The following is a 27,250-nucleotide window of genomic DNA, read 5'->3' as shown; positions in this document are numbered from 1 at the left end:
AGACGCTTCCTGCGGCGTTGTGATCGCTCGAGCCTGCGATGGATTAGTGCTGCGCTTCTGAATGATGTTTGTGCACTCGACGCGCGACGTTTGTTGTTCTGTGTGGGAGATATGTCGTTCCGGAAGGAGCGACAAGGATTGCGCAGTAGAAGATGCCCCTCCCTTTTTGCGTGGCTGCAAAGCCTGCGATGGTTGCGTGAAGTGCGGGGAAATGATGTTTATGTGATGTACGTTACGTGTGATGCCGTGAATCATGCACTGTGCTGCGTTGTGCGCGAGGCGTGTATTACGGAGCGAGAGAGCTGCTCTTCTCTCTGAGTTTATCATGTGCCCCAACCTCCTGCGGTGGTTGCTTGAAGCGTGTGTTTGAATGCTCTATGCGATGAATACACGTGGGACCTGTAAGACACCGCAAACGTTACACAATAAATCGCTGGAATTTACCTCTTCTTTCCATCAGTCCTAGGAGAAGACGCCACTCACCTTTATTAGATTACATTTTTATTTGCCAATAAAGTTTACCCCTCCTCCCCCTGCGCGGTAGTTTTTCCAGAATTGTTTATTTATTTATTTATTTATTTATTTATTTATTTATTTATTTATTTATTTATTTATTTATTTATTTATTTATTTATTTTCAGATACTGCGGGCAGCGTAGCTGTCCAAGCAGGGAGGGTTACAGAAGAGATGTTGATAACAGGCGTTCATAACAATTTACATGCGGATAATCCACGAAATCAAATGACAAAGCATTTCAGTGTACAACTGTGCATAGGAAAAAAATATTTTTGAAAGATTTCGGTACGGGCGAAGAACGGTCGTGTCGTCTTGGAATGGTTTAATCTCACTCACGTATAGGGAGCGGGCTGTAGATTGGTACCACTGCTCAGCCGACTTTTTTGTGAAAAAAAAAAGAAGAATCCCGGGTCATCTCCACTAAGGTGAAACCTGGGGAGGGGCGAAGCATGCAGCTTATAAGTGTATAGCTACAGGAGCCTGAGCGTGTCATATTCCGACGTTTCCGGGGTGGCTCTAATTCTATTGCTGTCTCAACATATTAGTAACAGGGGGTCTCATCCTGTGAACAGAAAGAATGAATCGCGCAGCTAGCCGCTGGGTCCGCTCTGTAGGGACCGGTCACTGCTCAGAGGGCGCGACGAATAAGTACACCCATTGCCGCCCCGCGGAAGCTTGAGCTAACTTTGGGTCGGTGAGAGCCAGACGGCGGGCGCGTGTTCATATATTCGGCACCTCTCGGTTGTCTGTTTTTGCGATTCTGCAATTGTTTCTGAAAGGTGTCTCGAGCTTGAAAACTGTTCTAGCAAATAGTTTCCCCATGTCTCAAGGGCTTCTGTGCGATTTCCGGACAATTACGGGGCTGAACTACTACTGTCAGCCTCGTGCGCGAGAAGTTACAGAGATTGTACGTTCCCGCACGCGTGTACGCCGTGAAAGAAATTGACGGGACAGACATCCTTGCGAAGTCCCATTCTCAGCAAGTGAAGCTTATTTACAGCGCCGGTTGAGGTCAGCACCAATTTTTTCTAGTATCACAGCCTAATAAAGTGACCCCAGCGTATACAACGGCGCTCCACGGCAAAAGCGTGTTTGTGTTGCTGTTTCCTCTGTTCGCGCAACCACACTACAAGTACTTTTTCGGTTGCCCTTCTTCAGCTCGGAATTGATGTCACTAATTAACAACGCATTCTAAACTTTATTAGCTGATGACAAAGTAAACGCAGATCCACACAGTTTGAAATCCGCTGCGGAGCAGCGGTTGTCTTTTACGAAGATTCCGTTTCGTTTCGGCCTCCATCTTGTGAGTAATGTTACAGTCGTCTTAGCGGTGAAATTGTGATACAGTTTGTTCAGGCCGTTCAGAATTCTCCAAAAAAGATTTCCTCCTCCTCCCCATCATCTGCTTAAACAATAATAACCACAACTTTCAGAGTATGCAAAACGCACTAAAGAAGTCAGCGTGAGTGAATGCAAACTTGCATTTGATAGCATGCCACGCTCTCACTTGGAATGCGTGGCCGAACTCTGTACACTCCGGGGAACAAAGTAGGGCAGTAAGCGGGATGCGTATTGACCGTCGATGTTGACATTACTTTTGTCATCACCCGCGAAGTGCTGTGAACATATTCTTAGGCCGCCTTTTGGCATCCGTTCGGTGCCGTGAATGTCGCTAAAAAAATGGTTACTGCTGATAAAACAATGGTGGAAGACGTAGTACCTTGTGTTATGCAAATACTACGACGGCATGCGATTCATCGCAGCGCGTGATGTGTATGAAACACTGAAACAAACGTTTTAATTTTACGGCCCTTCGTGTCTGCGCTGCGCATAAACGGTAATCGTGCTCATAATTTTACTCCTTCCACTGACAAAAAATGTCCTGACTTTCTTACTTCCTTGACTTTTCTTACTGCTAAAATCATTTCTTGCGACGCTTATTCTCCCACGGCTGCCCGAGCGAGAAACCTGTACAGAACGACGGCAGGCTGCCTTTCGCGATTGTGGCAGCTCCTTTCGGACCCTGCAACTTGCAATTATAACTATGTTTCTTAAAAAAACTTCCGTCACAAAAACTTCCGCGCAGAACGGCCGGTCGCAACATCCACCGACCCAGAGTTGCTAAGCGGCGGCGAGAGGCGGCGCTGCAGTCGCGCGCAAACTTCAGTGTCCGGTGCCTATTACTGCAATACCTTTTGTGCACTGTGGATTCCATACCATTGATCAACACTCGAGGACTGGTCGAATGAATATGCGGCACGCGTCTAGTTTCACTTTTTTAGGAGACTGCCTCAGCTCTCTGAGAATGAAGCAGAGCCTTCTAAATGCCTTTTTGTAATGTTGTACCGGTTATCAATCGCTGGTACCGGTGGCATTTGTTGGTACAGGTTATCATTTTTGGAGTCATGGCTATACTTTTAAACTAATAGTGTTACGGGGTGGCAGAAGGAATGAGACGATCCATGGTTGATGGGAAGTGGTCTGTTTACAAGCAGATGCGATGGACGTATTTTCAGAATGGAAATGGCAGCCTTAAAGGGGCACTGACACAAAAATTTTGCATCTTGTTTTTTTTTTGTTGCGATAAGTAGCTAGTGACCTACTTATGACCTGTAGAAACCTCATTTGCTTCAGCGTGCGACAGTTATTTAATTAGAGGCATTTTCAATGCGGCCAGTCGCAGTTTCGGTTTCAGCGAGTGCCGTGAAACGATGGATTTTGTGGATTTTGTGTGAACAAAGCTGACCACGTGACCGTCGGAGGGATATCACAGAGCAGGGCCGCCGTACCACTGTCGAATCCGCATCGACGGCAGTTTCTGCGAATGCCCCCACGTACTGATCTCGTGAGGCGCTTAATTAAAAAGCGACCGTGGATGTGACGCAGGCGCTGCGAGTGCAAATGCTACCGCGGCTAAAGAACGACGCGCGACGCTCGAGACAGTGGGTGGCAAGACGCGCGCTGGGAGCAGCCGGCCGGTCTCCCTACAGGTCCGCCTGCAGATGTGTTCGGCTTAGCACTGCGGCGGATATTCGAGTGCCGCTCTCGTAAGCGGTGCAGCTGACAATTTTTAATGCAACCCGCCATCGCATCATTAACTCCTTTCTCATCTAAGCCACCATGGTCGGGACTTGGGGACAATTTCGTGCAGCGGTAACAAGCTATCACTCGAGCTACCTACGCCGGCCTGGGCCACTTCGCGGCCGTGGCCGCCGCCTGCACAACGACCATGCGGCTAGCTCAGTGGGCTTTTCGTGCCTCAAGCGCGGTTTCGCATCCAATGGTAATAAACAGTAATAGAAACAGAGTGCCTGGAATCGCTGTAGAACTTTGGTCGCGGCCAGCTGCCCGATGAGCTGACGAAATCACGGCGCCTCCGCCGCCAACGATCGGGTCGTTCGTTCTCGAGAGCAGAAGCTCCACCCTCCGGCCCTCCGATTGGAGCGGCGAGCTGGGCGAGCCGGCGAAAAACGCCGGCAGCGCGGAAGCGGCAAACACAAACTCGTGACGTGTTTGTATGTTGTTATATTTACACAATATCCTCGGGATGTCGATTGCGCGTGGTCCTCTGCTGGCTGCTCGGTTGCGTTTCGCACACTTTAAAATTGATTTTAAATATGTTCTAGGCTGTGTTCGCCGCTGATATTTTGCAGATGATGTATATGTGCTCCCGCCAATCTATCTCCGAAGTTATCTCGCCTTCAAAATTTTGTGTCAGTGCCCCTTTAAGGTACCGCGCGCAACGACACAGCCACTTCGTCATCCTATGGGGACAAAGCGCTACAGGCTGTGACAAAGAACTTCTCGCCTAGGAAGGTTGTGGCCTCCAAGGTAAAAGCATGTGCTGTGAAGTTATGCAAGGAAATGTCCCTTGAGAAGCTTGAAAAATCTGTTAGCGCGTGCAAACGCAACAGCCTAGAAATTTTTTTCACTGTGAAGACCCATAAGGACGATTTCCCGTTTAGATGCATTGTCACCGAGAGGGGCACGTGGCAGCACCAAATCAGTGGGTTTTTGCAAAAGCACCTTACCGCCGTCAAACTACATGATCCTTTTGCTACCAAGAGTTCGTTTGAGGTCGTGTCATATCTAAAAAAATACCCACCAGTTGGTTTCGCCTTTTCCGTTGATGTCACAGATTTATTCTATTCTATTCCGCACCAAGACATGTTTTTTGCTGTCAGAGAGTGCATTGAAGAGGGCGATGTAATTTCATTCCAGAACTCGTGCGGCATGACACTAGATAATTTCATGACCCTGCTAGAATTCTATCTTCAGTCCACGTTTGTTTCATTCCGGGACAATTTGTACGTTCAACGTAGGGGCGTGTGTATTGGATCGTGCGTGGCCCCAGTTCTTTGTGATATGTTTTTGGCCCGCATTGATCAATTTCTGGAGCACGACCTTGAAGGAAAGGTACTGAAGGTTTTTAGATACGTAGACGACTTCTTGATTATTTTAAAAGCATCATTGTTAACCTTACCTGTTTCTAAATACATTGTCACTGCTAACGAGATTTTAGAAGTGTTCCAACGAGTGGGGAAAGGCCTCTCTTTTACCAATGAAATGCCGAGCGATAACTGTCTCCAGTTTTTAGACCTGAACCTCACGTTTTTACCGGATCATGTATGCTGGATTTACAAGCCAAGGGTACGTAAAGGGTTGTTGCCTTATGAGTCTGCGCACTCAAAGACTGTGAAAAGGGCGGTTGCTATGGCATGTCTCCAAGGAGCGCTTGTTAATTCTTGCCACCACAGGGTGCGTGAAAGTTTTGTTGCCCAGGTGTCCAGGTTGCTAACTGCTGGTTTCCCTCTGATGGTGTTGATAGCGGTGGCTGAGTCACTGCTGAAAAAGATCAAGTGTAACCGGACCTGTGAGGCTGACGCTCCTAAGCGAAAAACCCCTGTAGTTTTGCCATATGTCCACAAAGTACCGCACAACCTGAAAAATGTGGCCAACAGGCACGGAGTGCCGGTAGTCTTTTCTGCCCCTCGTAAGTTGGCTGGCTTATGCCCCAAGATTCTAAAAGGATCCGACAAGGCCGCAGCATGCCAAACGAAGCATGCTACACCGTTTGTGCGTTGCGCAACGGGGGTTGTGTATTCTATACCGCTCACTTGCGGGAAGGTATATATTGGGCAGACGGGGCGCTGCATCAATGACCGCCTGAGGGAACACCAGCTTTCAATAAAAAACAAAACAGGGTCCCACCTTCCGCACCATTGTCTTGCCTGTGAAGATAAACCATGTCGGCCGTTGATAAATGAAACTACAGTGCTGGGCAAAGGCCGTGATCGAATCGCCCGAGAGTTGATGGAGGCGTTTTTTATACGCAGGAATGACAAAAATTGTGTTAGCGTGCCATCCGTTGCTTTGTACGGCAATGAATTTGAATTTTTAAAGAGGATGGTGCACTGACAGGAAAAGATAAACGAACTGGCTTCTGTGTGCGCATGTGCCAGATATGACATATATTCTTCTTTATTGTTTCAATAAAGTTAGTTGTGAGTCTGCGCTTGTCCTGTCTACTTGTCACGGTCCTGTCTTTTACGCGCAGTTTTTTCTACTTTCATGATGCTGCACCAACTAGCCCAACAACATGCTGTACTAATCCTCGTGGTCGTCTGTTTTGAGCCATAGCATGGCCCGCCTATGTGTCCCGTGACAATATCTAGTATCTCGATTGGAAATTATTCTAAACCTATGGGATGAAATTGATTTGCCCCTCAAGAGGGTGGTAGTTTTGGCTCGCAGGAATTCCTATATGTTCCCTGTACACTCGCTTCGTCCTCCTCTTTGTTAGGGCTATATCCTCATTAGAATGACTTCTTATGAAGTCAGAAAGAGCCTGAGGTAGCTTTAGAAGCTGTTACGATGCAGACCGCCGTGTGTAGTGTGGCGAAGCACAAGTGCTCTGCCGCCTTCCGAGAACATGTTGCTACATGCGCCTGCCGCGCGGGGCCCGCTGGCGATGACTCATGCCGCGGCAGCTGCAAAAATACAAAATAAGCTGTTCTAGCGAAGGCATGCCGAGACTTGAAACTGCCAGCGGACGCCGCTCGCCGAGATCTCCTCTCCCACCTCTTTCAGGTGCAACGTGCGCCGCTACTTCCGGCTCTCACGAACCCGGAAATGTGGGTTTTTTGCGTCTGTGCTTTCTTCGGGTCGTGTGCGAAAGCACTACGAAGGCGGCGAAACCGTTTCTGCTTCTGTATATTAATCCAGTCCTTTCTGTGGCTGATGACGTTTCCTTTGTCAACTTCAGTAAGATCTACAATTGGTCCACTACCCCTGACACTTGGGGATCAGTCCATTATCCCATCATTGTAGCCCCAACTGGCGAAAATAAAAAGACGCCCCAAAAGAACTTATGGTGTCACCAAATAGCCCAACTTCAGGCATCGCCCCCGAGCCATCCCTGAAGATGCTGATTTGGGCATAGAAATCAGCAACTGCTTCAAGAGGGCAACCTTCCGATGTGAGGCCCAACCACACCAACCCGCCCCGGGTATAAAACAACTAGCATCATGAGCCGCCAGACAGAGAGCCCAGGGTAAAGCAATAAGTGGGAGACCCCTCGATTGGAACACGTACAACCGGCTCGGAGCACGCCACCACCCAACGTCGCAGACAGGGATGGGAATCTCCCCTATCAACACTCGAGAGAAAGAGAGAGCCAGAGAGAGAATCAGCATCTTTAATTTCGAGCTTTATGGTGCAGGCTGGTGAGAGCACCGTGATGGGGGGGGGGGGGGGGGGGGGGGGGTGGCGTCCGCTAGTCCGGGATGCCCTGGTCCTTCATGGCTGCTGGTGCCCTCTCTATCAGCATGCGCTGGGTCGAGAGGTCTGAGCTGGATAGCCGGTCCACCTACTGCTCGTTCGTGGGACGGGGATTGGATGTGAGGGATGGGGATTGTTGGCATTCCCATACTAGATGGTACAGGGTGCCGAACGGTTGTCAAACTCTTGACGGGCTTGGTGCTAGTTCACTCCTTTTTGGACCCCCGCAACGTCTGCCAACGCACGCCAAAGCACGACAACGCACGCCAGCTCTAACCATGGCAGTTGCAAGGGTAATCTCAATAGAGGCACTCGTCGAGCTACTTGCTGACCAATGCACCCCCGTTAGGTGCAGCACTCAAACCACTGACATCCCGCGCCCACAAAGAGACTGATAGGTCTTTATAATCACCCCAGCTTCTCACGCCCTCGAAGACCATCTCGCCTCCCTGTCACCCTCCCTCAACACCGGAAACAGTGCCCTCGTATCGGCGGCCTGGAATGCCACAATAACCATCACTGAACTCCGCGCAGCACTAGAAAACACAAAGCGCCGAAGCGTTTCAGGACACGATGGAGTACCCTACCAAGCACCCAAAAACCTTAACGAGCCTGGAAAACACCGACTGCTTAGTGCCCCCAACAGAGCATGGGTCTACGGAGAGCTCCTCACCAACACACACCTTGGTGAGGAGAGGCAAACCCAGTCCTAACTAGAGGCAAACCCAGCTCCTCTCCAACGTCCTATCGACCAATAGCCCGCGAGAACGCTCGGGAAGCATACGCACCGCGGTAAAGTTAAAAGCAGGCTCAAAAATCGAGAATGGAAACTCGATATCTACCTCTAGCCAGCAATGTCGAATGAGGTAGATCATCACTTTTGGGCGCGCACGTTAAAGGTTCCCAGGTGGCCAAAATTAATCCGGAGCCCCCACTACGGCGCGTCTCATCACCTGTGTATAGCGTTGGCGCGTTAAACCTCATAATCAATCATTACTTTAGGGCGACTTCGACTCGGATATCATAGGGAGGCGAAGCTAAAGTTTGCCGGGCGAGGGCAGCGCTGCACTCTCCCCTCCGCGGGAGTACGCGGTGGCTGCCGCCGCTTCGGCGCGTGCTTTTTTCGCTGCGCGCGTGCTGCATTTTTCGCGCTAGGAAGAGGGCTGGGTAAAATTTTCTTTTGACTTATGAAACCATACGCGTCAGCACGTGTCCAGCAAGTTCGGTTTAAACGTAGAGTAGTTACTGAGTTCATTTTTGTCGACGTTTGTCTTGTCGTCTGCTACAGACCCGCCGCTCGACCGGCAGACGGCCCCGACGATTTTAAAGGAGCCATGAAGAGAAAACACAAGTTTGGTTCATTCGAAAGATTGCCTCTTTAGAACCATAACGACACCACTTCGCTCAAATAAGCTACATAATTAGGAAAAAAGGAAATGACCATGCGACCCACCAGCTCATTTTCCGCAACAGAACCTGTGATGTCACTTGGGAATGCTCTGCGATTGGCGGAGGCCGGCAAAAGCAAACGCATGTTAGGCAGGGCTTACAGTTTGCATAGCGAGCTAAATGCCCGTGAAACATACTGCACATTCTTTTTATGACAAAGAACGGTGGAGTAAACGGTTGAAGGTCCGAACGAACTCGCAAGCGTGTGCGCCAATGCGTACGAAACTAGCGCCTGCCGAGCTCGACATCTCGCCGTCGCGCAGACGAATTTTCGGGTTCGAGGCTCTTCGGGGCCAACGAACCGTTCCAGCACGCACAGCACCTTGCTTCGTATCGTAATCCCTTCACAGGAGGTTGGCCGTCATATCGCCAACCAGCAAAGGTAAAAAATAGAAACGAGGGGAGTAAGGAACAGCAAGAAGCGACGAGATAGTGCCAGTCGTCGCGCAAGTTTCGAATGGTGTTGGCTTGCTGCTGTCGTTACGAGCTCGTTTCCAGTTTACAACCACTGAAAACTTCAGTTTGTTCGAGTACTTTACAATGAAATTTCGTTGCTGCGTTTTGAAATGCCCATGTAGTACGGGCAAATCGTCGAGGGAGTGCGACATCCCCGCCGGTGAGGAGATCTCCTTTCATGTGCTGCCCAACGACGAACCTAGGCGAAGCAAGTGGCTACGTTTTGTGAACTTTGCAAACGGAGGAGAAAGAGAGCTAAAGGAAGTACGAGTGTGCTCGCTTCATTTCCGAGGAAGTGATTACGGCAGGGACCCAGGGACCCTTACGTTAGCTCACTCCTGGGACATGCTGGCGCTCGTCGCCGACTTCGTCAAATCGCTCTGACCTTGGGGAAAAAAATGCCGTAAACACCGCGCATTGACGCTCGTATCTTTCTGGTCGAAGCAGAGAGCTCGCGCGAACGGCTTTCCATACACGACACCGGCCAACTGGCATAAGTGATACTGCTACTGAAATTGAACTATTATTAACCGTAATCAAAATACGGCACATACGTACCAGTCTGTATTCGTCCGTCGCGACGGGGCTGACGAGGCAGCGGTGCCGACGGCTGGGCGTTCGTCTGTTGTGGCTATCGCGGAATGGTCGCTTTCCCGTCCACCGCGTATCCCACAACTCTTGCCGCTCGTGCACTTAGAAGCATTGAGCGTTTTTGTGGTGTGAGGTTGTTAAATGCCAGCCCGAGCTCCTCGGCGAGAGTTTTGTTCTCCGGATCAGGCGATTCCATGACTAGGGCTGCGGGTGCACTAGGTTTTACTAGTATTTTTAAAATGGCCGCCGTCTCGATCGACTTCCGCGTGTGGGTGCTATATGGAGTCGACATACTAAGTATCTGTTTGATGGACCGGCTCTATGACGCCATTGTACACGTCACGGAATGTTCAATTTTAGCGGGAGATTTAAAATTTTGGCTTAAATTGCGTTATTTCTCAGTGAATAAAGCATCATTTGCTTCCGGGAAAGCGCTTGGGGTACTATGAAACACCTAATCTTTCGAATAAAACAAACTTTTGTTTTCTCTTCATGGCTCCTTTAAGGGGGAAACGCGTTATTCGGCGGTCGCCGGCTGCTGACTTTTCGTCTGCAAGGCGACAGCTGTTCAGCTTGTCACAGAGTACTTCTCTCTTGTTTCTTACTCCCTTCGCGTGCTCGCGCTTCGGACATCCGGATTTTCTGGACTGCAGCAACACTGAAACTTGCAAGAAATGTAAGATAAACGTGATTGATTATGGTAATAGGTTATTTCTTACTCTTGAAACAATCAGCTGCATCTTATAAAAACGCATTGGAAAGGCGCACGCTAATTAAGGGGTGCGCTGACAGCACCGCATTTACATTTTACTTGTGCTTGAAGGAATGTTTGTTCGCAATGTTTGTCACCCGCTTGGAGTACAAGTATGGGTTAGAGTGACAGTTCGCGGAAACAACAGAACAGCCTGTGGCGTATAACTTTTACTTACTATTAATGTACATAATTTGGTGTATACCTCTTTTAATTACCAGTATTTGTAAATGTGGGGAAAAAAAACGAACGCAGCAATCCCGTCCAGAACACAAGTCACAATGACAAGACGGACCAGGGCTACTACAGCCAGGTAAATCGCTAGAAACTATTTTTTTTCACCCATGCAAAATGTCAACCAAATGTGTTATATATGGACGATATCGAACGGCACCAGCTAAACAACTCCGAATTTCATTTATTATAGCGGAAAACAATCATTGGCAGCATGCATTAAAAAAAGTGTAGAGGGGAGGGCTCCCCACCCCCTATCTATTTCGAGGCAGCCCGAGCAACAGAGAACTAGTGTTCTCTTCTGCAAAATCTCTTTTTTCCCATTTAGCTTTCCCCCCCTGGTTAGCACCAAAAGCAGCGGAGGCAGCCTTGGGAGCCAAGCTGCTCTGGACGCGCCACAGGTGTGCTCCACTCTTTCGTCGATGCCGTGCACGACTGAAGGGCCACATGTTTTCGTTTATGCACGCGGCAACACTGCACAGGCGCAAATGCATCGCCCTCGTACCAGTTGCACGTTCTGCCTTTCTTTTTTGTGCACACGGCGAGAACAACAAAAGGGCAAAAATCTATCTGAATCCGTCCCAGCTTATAGCAGTTTTGCTTACTGCACACAAGGCAACCATGTTTTGTCGCAGCCGTGTCTACATGGTCACAAAACACGGGAACATAACAGAAAACAGGCGTGGAAGGTTGTCGGAGTCCCGAGTCCTGACAAGATGTCCTCTTGTTCCCGCCGCAGTATCACCCTCACTCCCAGCGGGTCAATCTGTGGGACGAACGTTGCGAACAAAATTCCTTCAAAGATAAGCAAAATAGAAATGCGGTGTTGTCAGCGCACCCCTTTAACAGCATGTGCCTTTTTAATGCGTCTTTCATAGGAGGCAGCTGATCATTTCAAGGATTAGATACAATGAATTAACGGGAATTCTTGTAAGCCGCAGTGTTTCTGTCGTCCATAAAATCCGGATGTTGAAAGTGGAAGCACGTGAAGAAAGTAGCAAACAAGAGAAAAATGCGCTCTGACAAGTTGCACAGCTGTAGCCTGGACGACAAAAAGACGGCAGCTGACCACCACCCAAGAGCACGCTTTATCCCGTGAAACCGCCGGGGCGCTCGGCCTTTCGAGCGGCGCGTAGCAGACGACACGTCTCTAGCAGACGACAAGACAAGCACCGGCAAAAATGGACCCAGTAGCTACTCTACGTGTAAACCGAACTTGCTGGACACGTGCTAACGTGTATGCTTTCATAAGTCGAAAGAAAATTTTACCCGAACCTCACTGTAGCGCGATAAATGCAGCACGCGCGCAGGGAAAAAAACACGCGCCGAAGCGTCGGCAGCCACTGCGGAGGGGAGAGTGCAGCGCCACCCGGCGATCGTTCTGGAGACTATAACTCGTGAGACCGTCCAATAGCCTCACGAGGAAAAAAAAAAAAAAAAGGTTTGTCTTACGAACACCACTGAAAGCCCACGCAGCTATATCCTAAAAAGCGGAAATTAGAAGCTTACCACATAGCTGCTTATGTATGCTAAGTAAGTAAATCTATACCTCGTTTCTATTCCTCCTACCTTCACTTCACCCGTTCCCCATCTCCCCTCATGCACTTTCCCTCCACTTCAACTGCTCCTCCTCCGCGCTCTAAACATCTTTTCTCTCCTCATACCTTATTCTTAACCCTGTTTCCAGTACGGATAGCAATTGTCTACTATACAGCCAAACACAGCTCACCATTCGCTTCTTAGCGGCAGTTAAAAAGGACCCTCATTGTCACGTCGAATAATATTTTATTGAGTGATACTCGATTTAAAACAATTTAACACTATATAAACAATGGTGCGTCATAACCACGACCAACTGTCATAACACAATAACACGTAAACGGGAGATTGGCGTAACTGCACATCAGAAGAACAGTTGTGAACCCGCAACCTTAAGTGCAATTAGGGACCGGTCACGTTTCTCGAAGCAGCAACAAACGCGTTTGTGGAACTTCAACGTTCACGGTATCGCAGCCATCTTCGGCGTTAAATGGTTGGGTTTCAGGCGAAGCGTCTTCCAGAAGCCGTTGATGCGGTGATGCCCAGCTCGTCGCCGTCGTACAAACTAATGCAGCGGTCATTGTCACCGACTCGCAGCAGGCTTGTCGGAATTTCGCTAGGGGACGCCTTCACACAACAACTCTACGCATCATTCAGCAGCAGCCCCTGAAGAGGCTAATCAGGATTGTATGGGCTCCCGCACATCACGGCATCCCTGGAAACGAGGCGGCGGACGCCATCGCTCGAGAATTGACCCACCGAGCGGGCGCCGAGAGCAGCGTTGCCGAACCCGAGCGCATGCAGCCCTTGACATCTTACGCAGAGATCACGCAGCACTACAGGCTGTCGCGTCAGACACTCGCTCCCCCACATAAATCTCTACCCCGAGAGCCCGAACGTCATTTACGTGCTCTCCAGACTAATACATTCCCCCATCCTATCCGGCTTCACCTTTTCGACCGACAGAAGTCCCCGCTTTGCCGATTTTGCGGAGAACCCGGAACGCTACGCCATATGGTCGGAGGATGTGACCAATCTCCACTGATTCCTCCCAACCTGCAACTTTCCACTATCGAGCTTTGGGAGAGCGCCTTGGCGAGCACCAGCCTGGACGACCAGCTTCGGCTGGCTCAAAGGGCTGTCGATACTGCCCGCGCTCAAGGCATCCTGGACTGAGGACGCCTCCTTCAAGCTTCAGTACAATCCCCCCCTGTTGATTTAAATAAACGTTTATTCTCTCTCTCTCTCGCGACCAACGGGACGCAACTGCAGTATGAGTGACCCAAGTCTTTCGACATGGTCGCCCATGCGGCGTTCCTCCTGTCCGCTAATGTTTCCGCTGCACTGTATGAAGGTCCTTAGCGGGAAAGCGGACGCATTGGTCGTCGCCCGCGCCCACAGCGCGTCCATTATCTTGACAAAGAATCCCGGGCAGAAGGCCACCACCATGAAGCCAATTGCGGTGCGGCCAGTCGGGACGTCGAGGTAGGCTGTGGCAGGAGGGCCTGCTGGACGGACGGATGGCGAAGGAGCAGGATGGCACTGACGTGGCTCAAAAGGTCCTCCGGAATGAAAGGGGCCCCCGCTGCATCACGTCCTGCCGCCCGAAGGTTCGCCCCAGCCGTGAACTCGTATCCTTGCAATAGGTCGACGAAAGCTCCAGGCCAGGCTCGCTGCAGGTCGACGACTCACCAGAGACCATCTTTAGGCCGATGCTGGAAGAGCAGCTCAGCTGCTTTTTGTCAGAGGCCATGAGGTTGCATGGGTTGTCGACTGCTGCTTCGATCGCGTACTCCTTGCCGATGTGGAATAGTCGGCATCCGATGGTAGGATCGTGCACTTGCCCGTTTTTGTCCTCGAGGAGCTTCGGCAGCATTTTCGCTATGCTGTTCTTCCACTGCCGTCGTCGAGAGGGTTCCTCGTTCTTGCTGTTGTTGTTGTTGTTGTTGTTCCTAGTGACTTGGCATATACCCATGTGGGGGATTGGCCAGGAGTCGGGCGTGAGGAGATCTAATGCGCCCGCTTAAAATACCGGAAAATTATAAACCGAGCGATTTATACGCAGACAGAGAGAAAATAGAATTGGTTGAAAGTTGTAAGTAGAGTTTGGGATAGAACAAATGAGCTTTTTGGGCGGGAAAAAGCACATCCAAGAATAAAAGCTAACAGGGCAGGCGCCTGGTCTCGGAAATGTATGCATGAATGGCTGCAGCCGTACCCCTCGGTGACAATATCCCAGTGATGTGGCCCCAAAAGATAGTAGTACGGGCATGGAAATAGGCAGACCAATTCGTCGCAATGGCGTGGCAAGATGTCGTTGCCTCATCATTGAAAAACCGCGACAATGCAATAGGAAGTGCTCTAAAGTCTCCTGATCACCGCAGACAGCCCATCGGGAGGAGGAGGCTAGACCAGCCCGGTGCATATAAAAGTTGAGTTGGGGGAGTCGACATCTGCAGGTAGTTAATGTGACCTCGCATTGACGAGATTTAGGAAAACGGGTATTCCAATTATGTTTTAAATGGACATAATCTTCAAAATTAGTGATGATCCCTTCCTGCATTCTTGCTAGGCGTTGACAGGTACGAAACCTTGCTCCTGCTATAATAAAGGGAATAGGGCATAGGTCAAATTGGAGGGCCATCCAACGACGATCGCGCAAAGGAATCAGCCTGTTCATTAAGCTGTAACGCTTTGTGACCTGGAACCCAAATGAGGCAGATGTCCCGCAAATGTGAAGGTGCAAGGAAGTTGAATGTACGAATAAGAGCGGAATTTTTGGATGAAGATAGAGCAGAACAAACCGATAAGGAGACAGTAATTATTGCTATATTAAAGTGCTGCGGATGTACTTCTTTCAAGGCCAGAACTAACGCTAGGAATTCGGCTTGAAATATCGGTGTGGAATCAGGTAAACGCAGCGAGACTGACCAGTTAAGGTGTGGACTAAAATTCCCACACCTGCTCGCTCCTCACGGTGGGATGCATCTGTTGCCACTATTGCATAATCCTTCAAGCTTGCCAAATGGTCGTGCAGTATTCCTGTTAAAAATCTCGACGTAAGCATTTTAGCGTTAGACTGGGGGAAATATTATGGAAAGTTAAACGCGCAGGAGGAATGTCACAGGGCATAGTTAAACACACTGTGGACGAATGTACCGAGGCCACCAAGAGCTGAAAAGAGTGCCGGCTGAGCAACCATCAATGAAAAATATCGGCTCTGTGGAGATTCAAAAATCCTCGTCACGGTCAGTGCTGTTAGTAGCCGAAACCGAGGCTCGCATCGAGCTGAGCGTGCACCGTTGTCTACTTTCTCTTCGCATGAGCGAAGCAGGCACGTGCCAGTGCTGCTCCCTCTTGTTCCCATCTGTAGCGACAGGCAGCGCTCATGTCGCTATTGCGGTCCTGATTGCATGGCGCAGCGCCCTCCCTTCCGCTTGTTTTTCCTGCTTAGAGGATGGGCTATTGCACTTGATTGAGACACAGCGCATGACTGGCGCCCTCATATAAGCCACATCACGACCAAAGGGACAGCGGACACTTGTATAAGATAGGATAATCTTTATTTTCTCCAAAAGAAACTGGAAGGTCGTCAGGGCTAAAAACTGCTGAAGACAGCTTGACAGTGGCCGGGAAACCCTCACTTGGCAGGGATCAAGAAAAAAAATCACTCATAACGAAAGCAAATGAAGGAGTACATCCTTGGTACGTAGTACACAACACAATAAGCTAGATTGGAGAAGTTATACAAGAATTACGGTTTAAAAATTTACAATTCGCACAAATTAACACAAAAAGACAGTTCTACACACAGGAAGACACGAAACAATAGCAATAGCAATAGAAGACACAGCAATAGCGCATAAATACAAAACAGCAGCAATGATTGTCACAGTGATGGAAACTACAAGTTTACGAAGTATCGCCGCAACTGCTTGCGGGAAAAGCAATCTGCATCATCTATGTTCATTTATAATGGTGGGAATGTTGAAGAGCAGAGCCTGATATTTATAATTAGTGCTCAAAATCATCAAATAAAATTTTGTTATGAGAAGGGACACCTTAGTGTTTATTTCCTGGGGCAACGCGCATCCAATTTTATTAATGTTTCGCTGCGTCCTTTTTTCGGTTTCACCAGCTTACAAATTCAACTGTCATATAATACTAGAGCGCCGTGTCGTGATAGTTGCTTCGGATTTCCTAGATAAGTGGCAAATTACATCCAGAATTTAGAGGCCAGCATGCAGTGTCTGGAGTCTTCGTTTTACCTCTTAGCGGGGCTGATGTGACAGCGGATTTTCTAATCTCCATTGAGCAGATTTCTGCCATTGATAGCCATACATATTTTTAAATGGAATGACAACCGATGTTTGTACATTATACGCTCTCTATCCCAAATTAAAAGGGCATCACTTGAAACAGCTTAAACCGAAAGCTTTTCCTGATACATAAAACGCTTCGAAACGGAATTTTTAAATCCACCGGCCGTCCGTATGCTGCCGAAACGAATGCTGGAAACTATGACAGGGAACCGTGTAGTGACATACTTTTAACTGTACATTACGTGAAAATACGTCTATAAAAACTTGTCCTGAGCAAAAACTTGAGCAATTTCTTGTTCCTTTATTGTTTTTGAAAAAAAAAAACGCGCAATGAAACCGACGAAGCTGTTTGTATACCTACGTTAGTGTTTCGTTTAACACTATGTGGTGCCACCTTTAAGATTTCCGGAACCTTATGGCAAAATTCAAATTATAAATAATTTCCCCCAATATACTTAAATATTTCTTGTGGTCACCTCACTTTATAAAACGCTGGCTTTCAAATGAGCTAGAGGAAATGCCCAGCACAAATTGCCTGTCCCTTAACCACGTTGTACAATCGCCCTCAATGTGCAATCCCCCTCGGTACAATCGCCCTCAATGTGTGTGTGCGCGGTAATTACTTCCTCTGCTCGGCATGAACATTCCGACAGTACTACATATGCTCTGAGATGTCGTTCCTGCTTTTTTAGCCTCTGATAAGTTTTCACCGACAACGCCAGAGTGCTTTCTGCACGAATACTAATGGGATTGCCTGACCATCGCCTCCTGTAAAAATACAGGAGGCGATGGCCAGACGAACATCTGGCTAGCTTGAATTCTCATCTGATAAAGGCAACAGCTAGATGCATCGCAACGTGCAGACAGGACAAAAGCGGGAATTTTCTCTGAACACCTTGACTTGCCAAGTGGCAAGTTGAGGTGTTCAGAGAAAATTCCCGCGAAAGTGCTTTCGTTTCACTTGCGTCTTTAAAAATTTATTTATAAAGAGTCGGCTTGAAATATCGGAGTGAATTCACTCCGATATTTTAAGCCTAATTTCTAGAAATCGTAGCAAACTTGAATAAATTACCTCTGCAGTATTGAAATGTAGCCGACGTTTGTGACACCTATTCCCTCGTGCCTATCTTATATCCCCCCCCCCCCTTGGATTCAGATCTGTTGTTCCCTTCCATTGGCGGAACATCCGTCCTATTTGAGGTCTTGGTTATCAGAGCTTATTAATTAAGGGGGCCATGAAGACAAAGTACAACTACGTTCGGTTTCAAAGATCTAGCTTTTATTAACTTACTCGGCTCCATTCCAGCCTCGACAGACGTTTTCTGAACCGGAAGAAACGTAAGAAGTATGGAAAGCATTTCCAATTTCGCGCTGCAGTGAGTTAATATGAACGAACGCTAGCAGCACAGTTATCAGCGTGTTCACTGCACGTTAGCATGCAAGCGATACGACTAAATATGACCAGAGGCTCCACTACAATTGCCCTGCCAAGTTTCCTAGTGGTTGGTTAGGTCGGCGGCCGCCAATCCCCTAAACAAGATTCGGTGACGTCTTAGCAAAAACACCAGAAAATGGCCGCCCGTGCTTCATCTGTTTTCCATAATATCTGGATGACTTGTTTGAATTTTGCAATAAAATTGGTATCACAGTTCTCAGGACAAAGCGGCCTTTTCATGAATCAAGTTTGCATGTTGTCTTCATGCCCATTTGATGAAGCGGCTGATTCTTTTACGCAATCATCGTTACATATGGCCCTCTGGTGGACATACATGCCCTGTTCTACCCATAGTCGCGGAAGCAAGGTTTCGTACGTATGAAGGTACAGCAAAGATTCAGGAAGATGTTTTCTCCTAGCCAGAAGACTTATTCCCATTTAAAGCATGCATACTTGGAACTCGCGCTTTTGTGAATCAGAGTCTTAAATGCGAGGTTACTTTAAACAGCTTCCGATGAAGAGTTCCCCAGTGCTCCAGGCTGGTTTGAACGCTCCCTGTCTCTGTGCTCTTTGCCGTGAGTACGGAACAATTGATCATTCTTTCTTGTATTGTAGCGGTTTTTCTTTACTGAGGCGGCGGTACGTTGTTGCTCCAGTTCGGCGACTTGGACTTGCTCTTTCAATGCCGGTCCTGCTTTGGTTTGGGGCCACATCCCTGGTATTCGGTCAAAAATATGTGGCTACAGCCATTCACGCATTCATTTCCGCGACCACGCGCCTTCCCTGTTAGTTGCTCCCGTTGGGTCTAGTTTTACCTCCATTCATCACTGGAAGGGAATGAGGCGGCCCATGCCGCAGCCCGAGCTCATAAACACCGGGCGCCTCCTTCTGGGATGTCAGCCAGTCCTTCCCTAAGCCCAACACGAGAAATAATCCCCAGAAGGAACAGTGACATCCTGGTCCACTACCGCTTGGGACGAAGAACCTTTCCGCCTCCCCATCTCAACATGTCTCGCGAAGACACGGTCATCTGAAGACAGCTACAAACTAACACATTTCCACATGGTACATTACTACATTCAATGCATCTGACATTGTACACATAAACTTGTAAATTCTGCAATGAGTCATGCACTATCTACCACATGGCATGGGAGTGCTGCCACACGCAATCCCTTGCCCCAAATCCAAATTCCTCATTTGAGCAGTGGGAGGGTTGGTTGACCAGCTCCATCCCCGATGCGTATTCTCAAACCATATCCCGTAGGGGCCCAGGCCGACCCCCCCCCCCCCCCCCCCCAAGCAGTGACGCAGCAACGTGACGTCACTTCCTCTATGTGCGCGACTTTATGCGACGCGGATTTTTTTCTTTTTTCCCCCTTCTCTTGTTTCGGCTGCTTTGCGAGCGGCCGATGGTTTCTCTCCGTGCGCGGGGCTGGCCTGCGGCGCTGGGGAAGCTGACGCACATGTGGTAGAAGTTTACCTTTTGTACCTGAGCCCCCGAGCTCTCCGCGCTCTTCTTGCGCGCCTGCAAGTTGACGCTGACCTCCCGCCGTGTTCCTAGATAAGCGCTCGGCTCGGTGCTCCAAGTGCGCGCACTCGGATGGACGCTTTCACGTACATGTGGCTATTATATACGGTCCGGAAAGCAAACACTCTCATTAAAGTGAAGACAAACATTTGTTTTGGTCTTTTGTGGTCGCGCTGCTTCGCGGCGGCCGATGATTTCGCTCCGAGTGCGAGCCTGGCGTACGCGCTGGGAAGCTGAAGCTCGCTCTCCGCGCTCTCTTGCGCGCCTGCAGTCGCTCGTCTCCCATGCTGTTCCATGTTGAGCTAGCGCTCGGCGCGTTGCTCGCGCAGATTGATGGATCCGTGCACGCGCGGATGGATGCTTTTGCACGTACATGTAGTTACTGTTTACGTTCCGGAAAGCAAGCACTCCTATTGGCGGTGAGCGCGAACACAGGCGGCGCTGCGAAGCGCGCCTCCATGACGTCAGCTTAGGGATTCTCGCATAAGTAATTTTCTTCAAATCATAGAACGCCGCCCCGAGTAGAATAGGATTTGTTCTTCGCGCATGGAAGGGTTGAAAAGCAATAAAGAGCTACTTGGAATTCTTCGGTTTCGAGTCTTGTAATATATGCAGGTATACTATTTATTACGTTAGTTAGCGAGTATATCATGCCTTCAACACCGTACTCATGTCATCATTGTTCGAGTTGAGAGTCAGTTCGTTATGATAACGATATCATTACGATAGAAATTCGGAACACAAAAGCCGCCTTCGAGCACTGTGGACCACGTTGTTTAGGGCGCGATCGCGGTGGCGTAGCACAAACCTTCGCCTTGTATTTGCATGTGAATAACAAAGCACGCTGCGGATATGCACCTTCTTGCACGCAGCCTTAATGAAAGCCACTTTGTGAAAAAGGGAATGTATGCCATACAAAATGAAGGAAATATCCACACGACCTTTGTGAGGCTCCCAAACATCCCGAAACCTCCTAATAAGAAGTTGGTGACGGCGCAGAAAAAATAATGCGTTGGGCAAAAAAAAAAGCAAGAAACATTAATCCGATACAAGACAACAACGAAAGAAACAGAAGAAAGCCGCTTTATTTCCTGCTGTGCGATGAGCGTGTAGAGACCGCTGCTTGGTACGTATTATTAGACTGTTGAGTCTTCATATGAGCATCTCAAAAATACTGCAGGGAAGCCTACGCATTTTGAATACTTATTGAGAAGCTCTGATCGCTGATCATCGCGAATAAGCAAGAAAGGACGAGTTACACACGATCTTCTGACCGATACTCTGAAGAAAGTTGTTCTCTATCTCTTTGTGTGTTGCGAACTTGTGGGGGATACAGCTTCAAATTATTGAGATGCGTCAGAAGCTGGCAAAATAACTGAGTCGCTAGAAATACGCTTTTTAACGCACTACAGCAAGGAAGCGGGCGATTTCTAGCCCAGGCACTGTTGCCCCTCACAAGCGGTGTGTAGCAGACGACAGCGGCGCGAATCCCTAAGCCGACGTCAGAGCCAGGGGGCGCCACTCAAAGATCTCACCGCCAATATAAGTGAAAACAAAAATATATATATATTTTTTTTTGGTCTTGGGTGGTCCTTTCGACTCCGTACCGAAGCGCAGAACGTTTGCTCTTGTTCGGTCGAAAGCACACGCGTACGTCGGTCGCTCGTCTGCTGCGAACATCAGCGAGCGTGTTATTCGCCATACTCGTCTGTGCCTCGCACTCGCGCAGAAGCGCCCATCACAAGGTCCGTTCTCATATTTGTGTTCGCCACGCGCGTCCCCCTCGCATTCACGCGATTGTCGCGCAGCTTATAACTTCTGCTTCATGGATGAGCACGAGCAGCTGCTCGAGGTCGTCAGAGATGACCTCGCGTCAACAGATCATGAGTCTGTGTTCCGCGCGAACCTGCCAGACGAAGTAGCAGTCAACGCCTTCATGGACACGTAGAGCGGGTGCACCAACACTACCTGGATTGTCCAAAAGGTCCATAAACGGGCCGTAAGGTATGTTTTTCGATACGAAGCGTTGTAGTACGTGAAGCAGCGCTTTGCAACTTGAGGTGTACTATTTTTATTTTTGTTCTTGCTATTTCTTGTTTATACATTTGTATACTTTTTTTGCGTGTGTGTCGCTTACAGTTGAGGCGCGAACTGTGACGCGATGCGCGCGCATTATAAGGGCAGACACCACAGAAATCTATACGTGGTAGCTAAAAAAGCGTCGCAGGAAACGTACACAAACTGCTCATCTATCCCCATAAGTGGATCTCGAAAAGTGACATTTTTTGCCGCTATTTGGACTCCGAGAATACTATCCCAAATAGTGCGCCCAGGAGATAACTGTTTTTTTACTTAGTTTTATCTCTGCTGCGACTACCGTGACCTCAAGCTCACGCGCAGCTACTCATTAGTCCCATCGAAAATAATATACGTATCTTATGCCGCAAAATTTGTGTGTGCATGAAGAACAAATTGTTAAAAATAACTAATCGACATTGGCAACAGTGTGAGTGGTAGCACGCATGATTACGGGTCAATAGCCCTCTACAGAAGACATATATCAAATTCCTCGAGTACTTCAGAAGCTGTACAATCCAACTATTACTTAGCACTTGGTTTGTCTAAATTTTCGATATTGTTTCCCTAAATTGTTATGACCAGCAGTGCAAATTATGCAGCATTCATGACCGAGTGTAAAACGTGTACGTTTGAGCTAGTGTCTTTCTTATCAACGTATCACCCCTGCGAGAACGATTCACATCTTCCATTGCTGTTAACAAAATGTCAATGCTCTCCTTAGTGGCACTGTTCCTGACCAAGAATTAATGCAATGAAGTTCATGTTAACGAAATTCAATGTAATAGTGCTTATCAAAGTGCCAAAATGTAGCGGTTCATGCAGCTGTAATATTTCGCCAGGGCAGGACAGTTTATAAATGTAGTCATGGGTAATTGGCTGCCTTTCCTGTAATCCCTACCTGCAGCACCGAATCGTGTTTTGAGGTGTGTATGTGAAACAGCACCCAACTCAATTGTATACCCTTCTGTGTGTTGTAGAATGGCCTTTCAATGAGAGGGTTTGCTTTCCGGAACGTATATAATAGCCACATGTACAGGTGCCGTCAGAAGTAATTTTATCTCGGGAGCTGTGGCCGAACCACATAGGAGCGCCGTGTAGCTGCACCGACGGTAAACGAAAGGAGCAGAACACGCATGCGTGCCTGCCGACGCTGATAGCCCCGCTACACTTTTCAACCCTTATCTTTTAACGCGGCTTCCAGCGTTGCTCGCAGCATACTGGTCTCGGTGATGGCGCTAATAGCAGACCCACCTAAAAATATTGGAAAGAAAAATTGCCACTTTAGATCCTTGCGATTGCGACGCTTCTCCAGCCAGATACCGCCAGATACCGCCTCTGCGATCAGCGCCATCGCTGAGACCGGTATGCTGCGTATAATGCTTGAAGCCGGGTTAAAAGAAGTGGGTTATCGCCGTGGGCAGGCGCGCTTGCTTGTTCTGCTCCTTTCGTTTACCGCCGGTGCAGCTACACAGCGCTCCTATGCGGTTCGGCCACAGCTCCCATGCTCCAATTACTTCGGACGGCACCTGTACGTGAAAGCGTCCATCCGAGTGCGCGCACTTAGAGCACCGAGCCGAGCGCTTATCTAGGAACACGACAGGAGGTCAGCGTCAACTTGCAGGCACGCAAAAGAGCGCGGAGAGCTCAGGGGCTCAGGTACAAAAGGTTAACTTCACCACATGTGCGTCAGCTTCCCCAGCGCCGCAGGCCAGCCCTGCGCACGGAGCGAAACCATCGGCCGCCCGCAAAGCAATCGAAACGAGGGAAGGGGGAAAAAAGAAAAAAAAAAATCCACGTCGCCTGAAGTCGCGCACTTAGAGGAAATGACGTCACGGTGCTGCGTCGCTGCTTAGGGGGGGTGGGGGGCGGGGGGGGGGGGGGGGGGCCTGGGCCTCTACGGGATATGGTTTGGGAATACGCATCCCGGATCACCAACAACATCTGGTAGACTGAAAATCAGCGCGGAAAAAACACAGCACAAAAAAATCCCGCCAATCCACCCCGTGAATGTGGTTGAAAAGCAAAGCTGTAAACGGCATCCATAACGATTACCCATGCGACGTCACTTAAATTCCCTCACATCGCTTTACAAATAGTAAAACCAGAAAGAAGTGATATGCACTTAACCATAACAGTTATTACTTCAAAGAGATATTCTTAGTAAAGTTAAATCAATGCAGGATGCATGAACGGTATTTGGTTGAGCTGTATTGGTGTAGCCGCACGGGCAATGTGATACCGGATCGGCTCGCACGTGAGGGCCATTCCACGAGCTCACCAGTACAACTCCCTTTATCCAAAGAGGGCATCAACGGAATAGCCACAACTCTTGGATGGCGCATGCAATTGCAGCACTGGCGGAACCCGGACCTGCAGTACGCCCCCCTTTACGCTATCGACCCGCAGTGTACGTTTCGTATACCTCACGGTTTATCGAGGCAAACAGAGTGTGCTATACATCGCCTGCGCCTCAAAGTAGCCTATACAAAAACCTTTCTTAACAAAATCGGTTTGATGGCATCACCTCTGTGTACGCTTTGCGGTGTACGAGAAGACACGGAACACCTGTTCTGCGTTTGTCCACGTTTTAACTCGGCGCGAACGACAGCGCGAAGTTTATTACGGGCGAGAACTGTCAGCATGGAGGACTTTTTCGGCCCCTGGAACAGCGAAGACAGGGCGATGCGGGGTTTTAAAGCTCTTGCGCGTTTCCTCAGAGACCCTGGACTCGACTCCAGCCTGTGACTGTCTGTGACTTTTTTTTTTTTTATGTGTGTTCATGTCTGGTGGAGTTCATGTGTTCATGTCTGGTGGAGTCAGACCAGACATGTGTGTTCATGTCTGGTCTGTCTGGTGGAGTTTCTTTCGTCTTTTCTTTTTCTTTTCCTTATTTGTATTAGTCATGTAAGCTGATAACCCTTATCACATGTTCACCAACCATCTAAAGTAGCAAGCCCAGCATTATGCAGGGCTGACCTCTTCGGTCTCATTAAAGAATTTTCTCTCTCTCTCTCTCGCAAGAGTTTAAACTTTTTTTTATAAAATAAAGTAAGCTCCAACCCGCTGTTAGACGATCTGACTTCTCCGTCTCTGCGCCGCGGACGGAGACAACGAGATTTGCGGCAGAGAAGGAGGAGGAGGAGGAAGAAATACTTCTGTTCAGATTTCTGAACAGCCCAGAGTGCAGCCCTGGGGAGTGATTCCTTCTTCTGTGGGGCCCATATGCACTTCGCGCGGCCTGTGTTCTGTCCACCCGCTGAAGCTGGGTAGGTAGAGAGGGCCTGGACAGCAGCATCTCCCATTGTTCTTGTTGGGTAGTTGACGGAAAGAGAGGAGGGTGCTCAGGGCTAAAGTCGCACACCCCGATTACGGGGCTAAGTGTTCCTACTTCTGAGCAAAATTTACATTCAGCGTCGTAGTGATTCGGACGCATTAAGTGAATACGCGTAGGCTGTGGGAAGGAGCCCGGATTGTATGAGCCGTAGGGTAGTTTGTTGTTCTCTGGAAAGGTCAGGGTAAGGCGAAGGTACGGTCTGTCTCAGAAGGCGATAATGATGGGTTATCTCCCTGAACGTGACAAGCGGGTGACTGTCCTCATGCAGCTTCATAGCACGGGAGGTAAAAGTGCAGGCTTGTTGGGTGGGCGTATTCGTTGCCGTCTTTTGAAGCGTGAGGGGGTGTCCAGATGAGCTGAATGGAACCGTTTGGGGAGCGGTTTTGCAGCACGCGCAGTGCAGGATAGGACACCCAACCCAACTGGTAATTCCAGTAGGCTTGCTGGGAATCGGTGACTACCCTCCGAACGCCTGGTTGAGTGAGAGGCAAGGTGATGTCTGCCTCTTCTACTGCCGTCATTTCTTGGGTCCTAAGCGAGGCACACGCAAGGAGGTTGGTTCTGGGGGTAGCCACGATGATCGTGTATTGCTGCCCTCGATGTTTGGAGGCGTCTGTGTAGATAACTGCATGATCCCCACCGAGGGTGGTGTTTAGCGCTTGAGCCTGTGCTTTTCGGTGACCCTCGTCATGTGAGGGGTTCATATTTCTAAGCAAAGGGAGCATCTTTAGTTTTAGTCGCCAAGAGTCTGGGAGTACGTCAAGCGGAGTGACATTCTGGGCTGCCCAGCCAATCTGGTGAAGCATGCGGTTACCCACCGCAGTTCTGAGTCGGACCTTCTGGTGAGAAAGATGGCCTTCTATCAGCTCTTCCACCGTGTTGTGGAGCCCCGTGCTAAGAAGCCTCTGTGTGGACGCACTCATGAGAAGACCAATGGCCTGCTCGACCGCCTTTCTAATCATTATATAAAGCATCTCTATGTCTTGCTTGTCGAGAAGAAGACAGGGGGTTTACGTAAGTGACTCTCGAGAGAACAAAAGCTTCAATTAATCGAAAGGTACCGGATTCCTTTAGGCCTCGCTTCTTGGTGGCAACTCGCCTGATCATGTGTATGATTTGATCAATGCTGTTTTTGAGGTGCTGCAAGGACACGTCACTCTTGGTGTTAGCCTCGAGATGTAGGCCTAGGATCTTGATGCTGGGGCTTGGAGTGATGGCCTGGCCATCATGGAGTATTTGAATGTATTCCTTGATTTGGCGTTAGGGCAGACGACAAGGAGCTGTGATTTTTTACGTGAACACTGGAGGCCACAGGCTTTAGCACATTGGCGTACTAGAAGTGAGATGCCATGCATTGGTGTGAGCTTCCTTTAATTTTAGATGCGACTGCATCTCATTCACTCGCCTTGTCCCTCCATACGGTGTTGTTGTTGTCCGTCCACACCCCTCCCCCATTCTCCTCGCCGCGCGAGCTGCGCTCTCCGCCGCTCACCCCCTCTCCTCTCCGATTGCGAACACTCTCCCGCGAGGAGCATTGGATTGGATTCGAGTGGGTTGGCTTGGCTTGGCTTGGCGTGGCGTGGCGTGGCGTGGCTTGGATTGGATTGGATTGGATTGGATCGGATCGGATTGGATTGGATTGAATTGGATTTGGATTGGATTAAAGTGGATTGTGTTGGGTTGTGTTGCGTTATAGCCGCGCCACGTTGCGTCATAGCCGCGGTCGTTCCAGCACCGGCGTTCCGATTTCCATCGATGTGTTGAATGGAGCCTAACAATTCTGCTATCGCCCGCGCAACCGTAACAAGCACCGATCAGTGTGAACACAGGAATGCTAGCACCACTGAAGACAAGGCTGGGAAGCGGCGTGAACGTGATGCTGAACGCAAACGATTGAAGCGAGCAGCCGATTCCGAACTTCGTAAACGTGATACCGAACGCAAACGGTTGAAGCGAGCAGCCAATGCTGAACTTCGTCAACGTGAAGCCGCTGCCGTACGCGAGAAGCGAGCGGCCGATGCTGAACTTCGTCAGTGTGAACCCCGAAGATGCGTCGCATCTCCACAGGGTTCCCTCGCGGGAAGGTGGGGTAATTTTTTGTAACTCTTAGCACATGAGCAAGGTGCGCACAGGGCCGCTAGACGGGCGTGAGTGGTCGCGTGACGCTTTCACGTGGCATTCAGCGAGAACACAGGGGGTCAACCCGTAGATGTGCTTGATGAGTACACCACA

The 27,250-nt window shown here is 49.2% G+C and overlaps 1 protein-coding gene across 2 annotated transcripts in view; it reads left to right on the top strand.

Annotated features, from left to right (window-relative positions):
* The window catches only part of LOC144161484 (superoxide dismutase [Cu-Zn]-like), a 67,539-nt gene that overhangs the window by 13,177 nt on the left and 27,112 nt on the right, over window positions 1-27,250 (top strand). The window contains exon 1 of one of the 2 annotated variants that reach the window (XM_077692145.1): window positions 21,457-21,609. The exons of the other annotated variant lie outside the window; for it this stretch is intronic. The gene's annotated coding sequence lies outside the window, so the exon portion shown is untranslated. Of the gene's footprint in view, window positions 1-21,456; window positions 21,610-27,250 lie in introns of those variants that run through there. 2 annotated transcript variants of the gene reach the window in all.

The sequence above is a fragment of the Haemaphysalis longicornis genome, unplaced genomic scaffold, assembly GCF_048455015.1.
Source record: "Haemaphysalis longicornis isolate Haplotype H1 unplaced genomic scaffold, Haemaphysalis longicornis Haplotype H1 scaffold_117, whole genome shotgun sequence".
Classification (NCBI taxonomy): domain Eukaryota; kingdom Metazoa; phylum Arthropoda; class Arachnida; order Ixodida; family Ixodidae; genus Haemaphysalis; species Haemaphysalis longicornis.
This window is presented reverse-complemented; position numbering and strand designations above follow the sequence as displayed.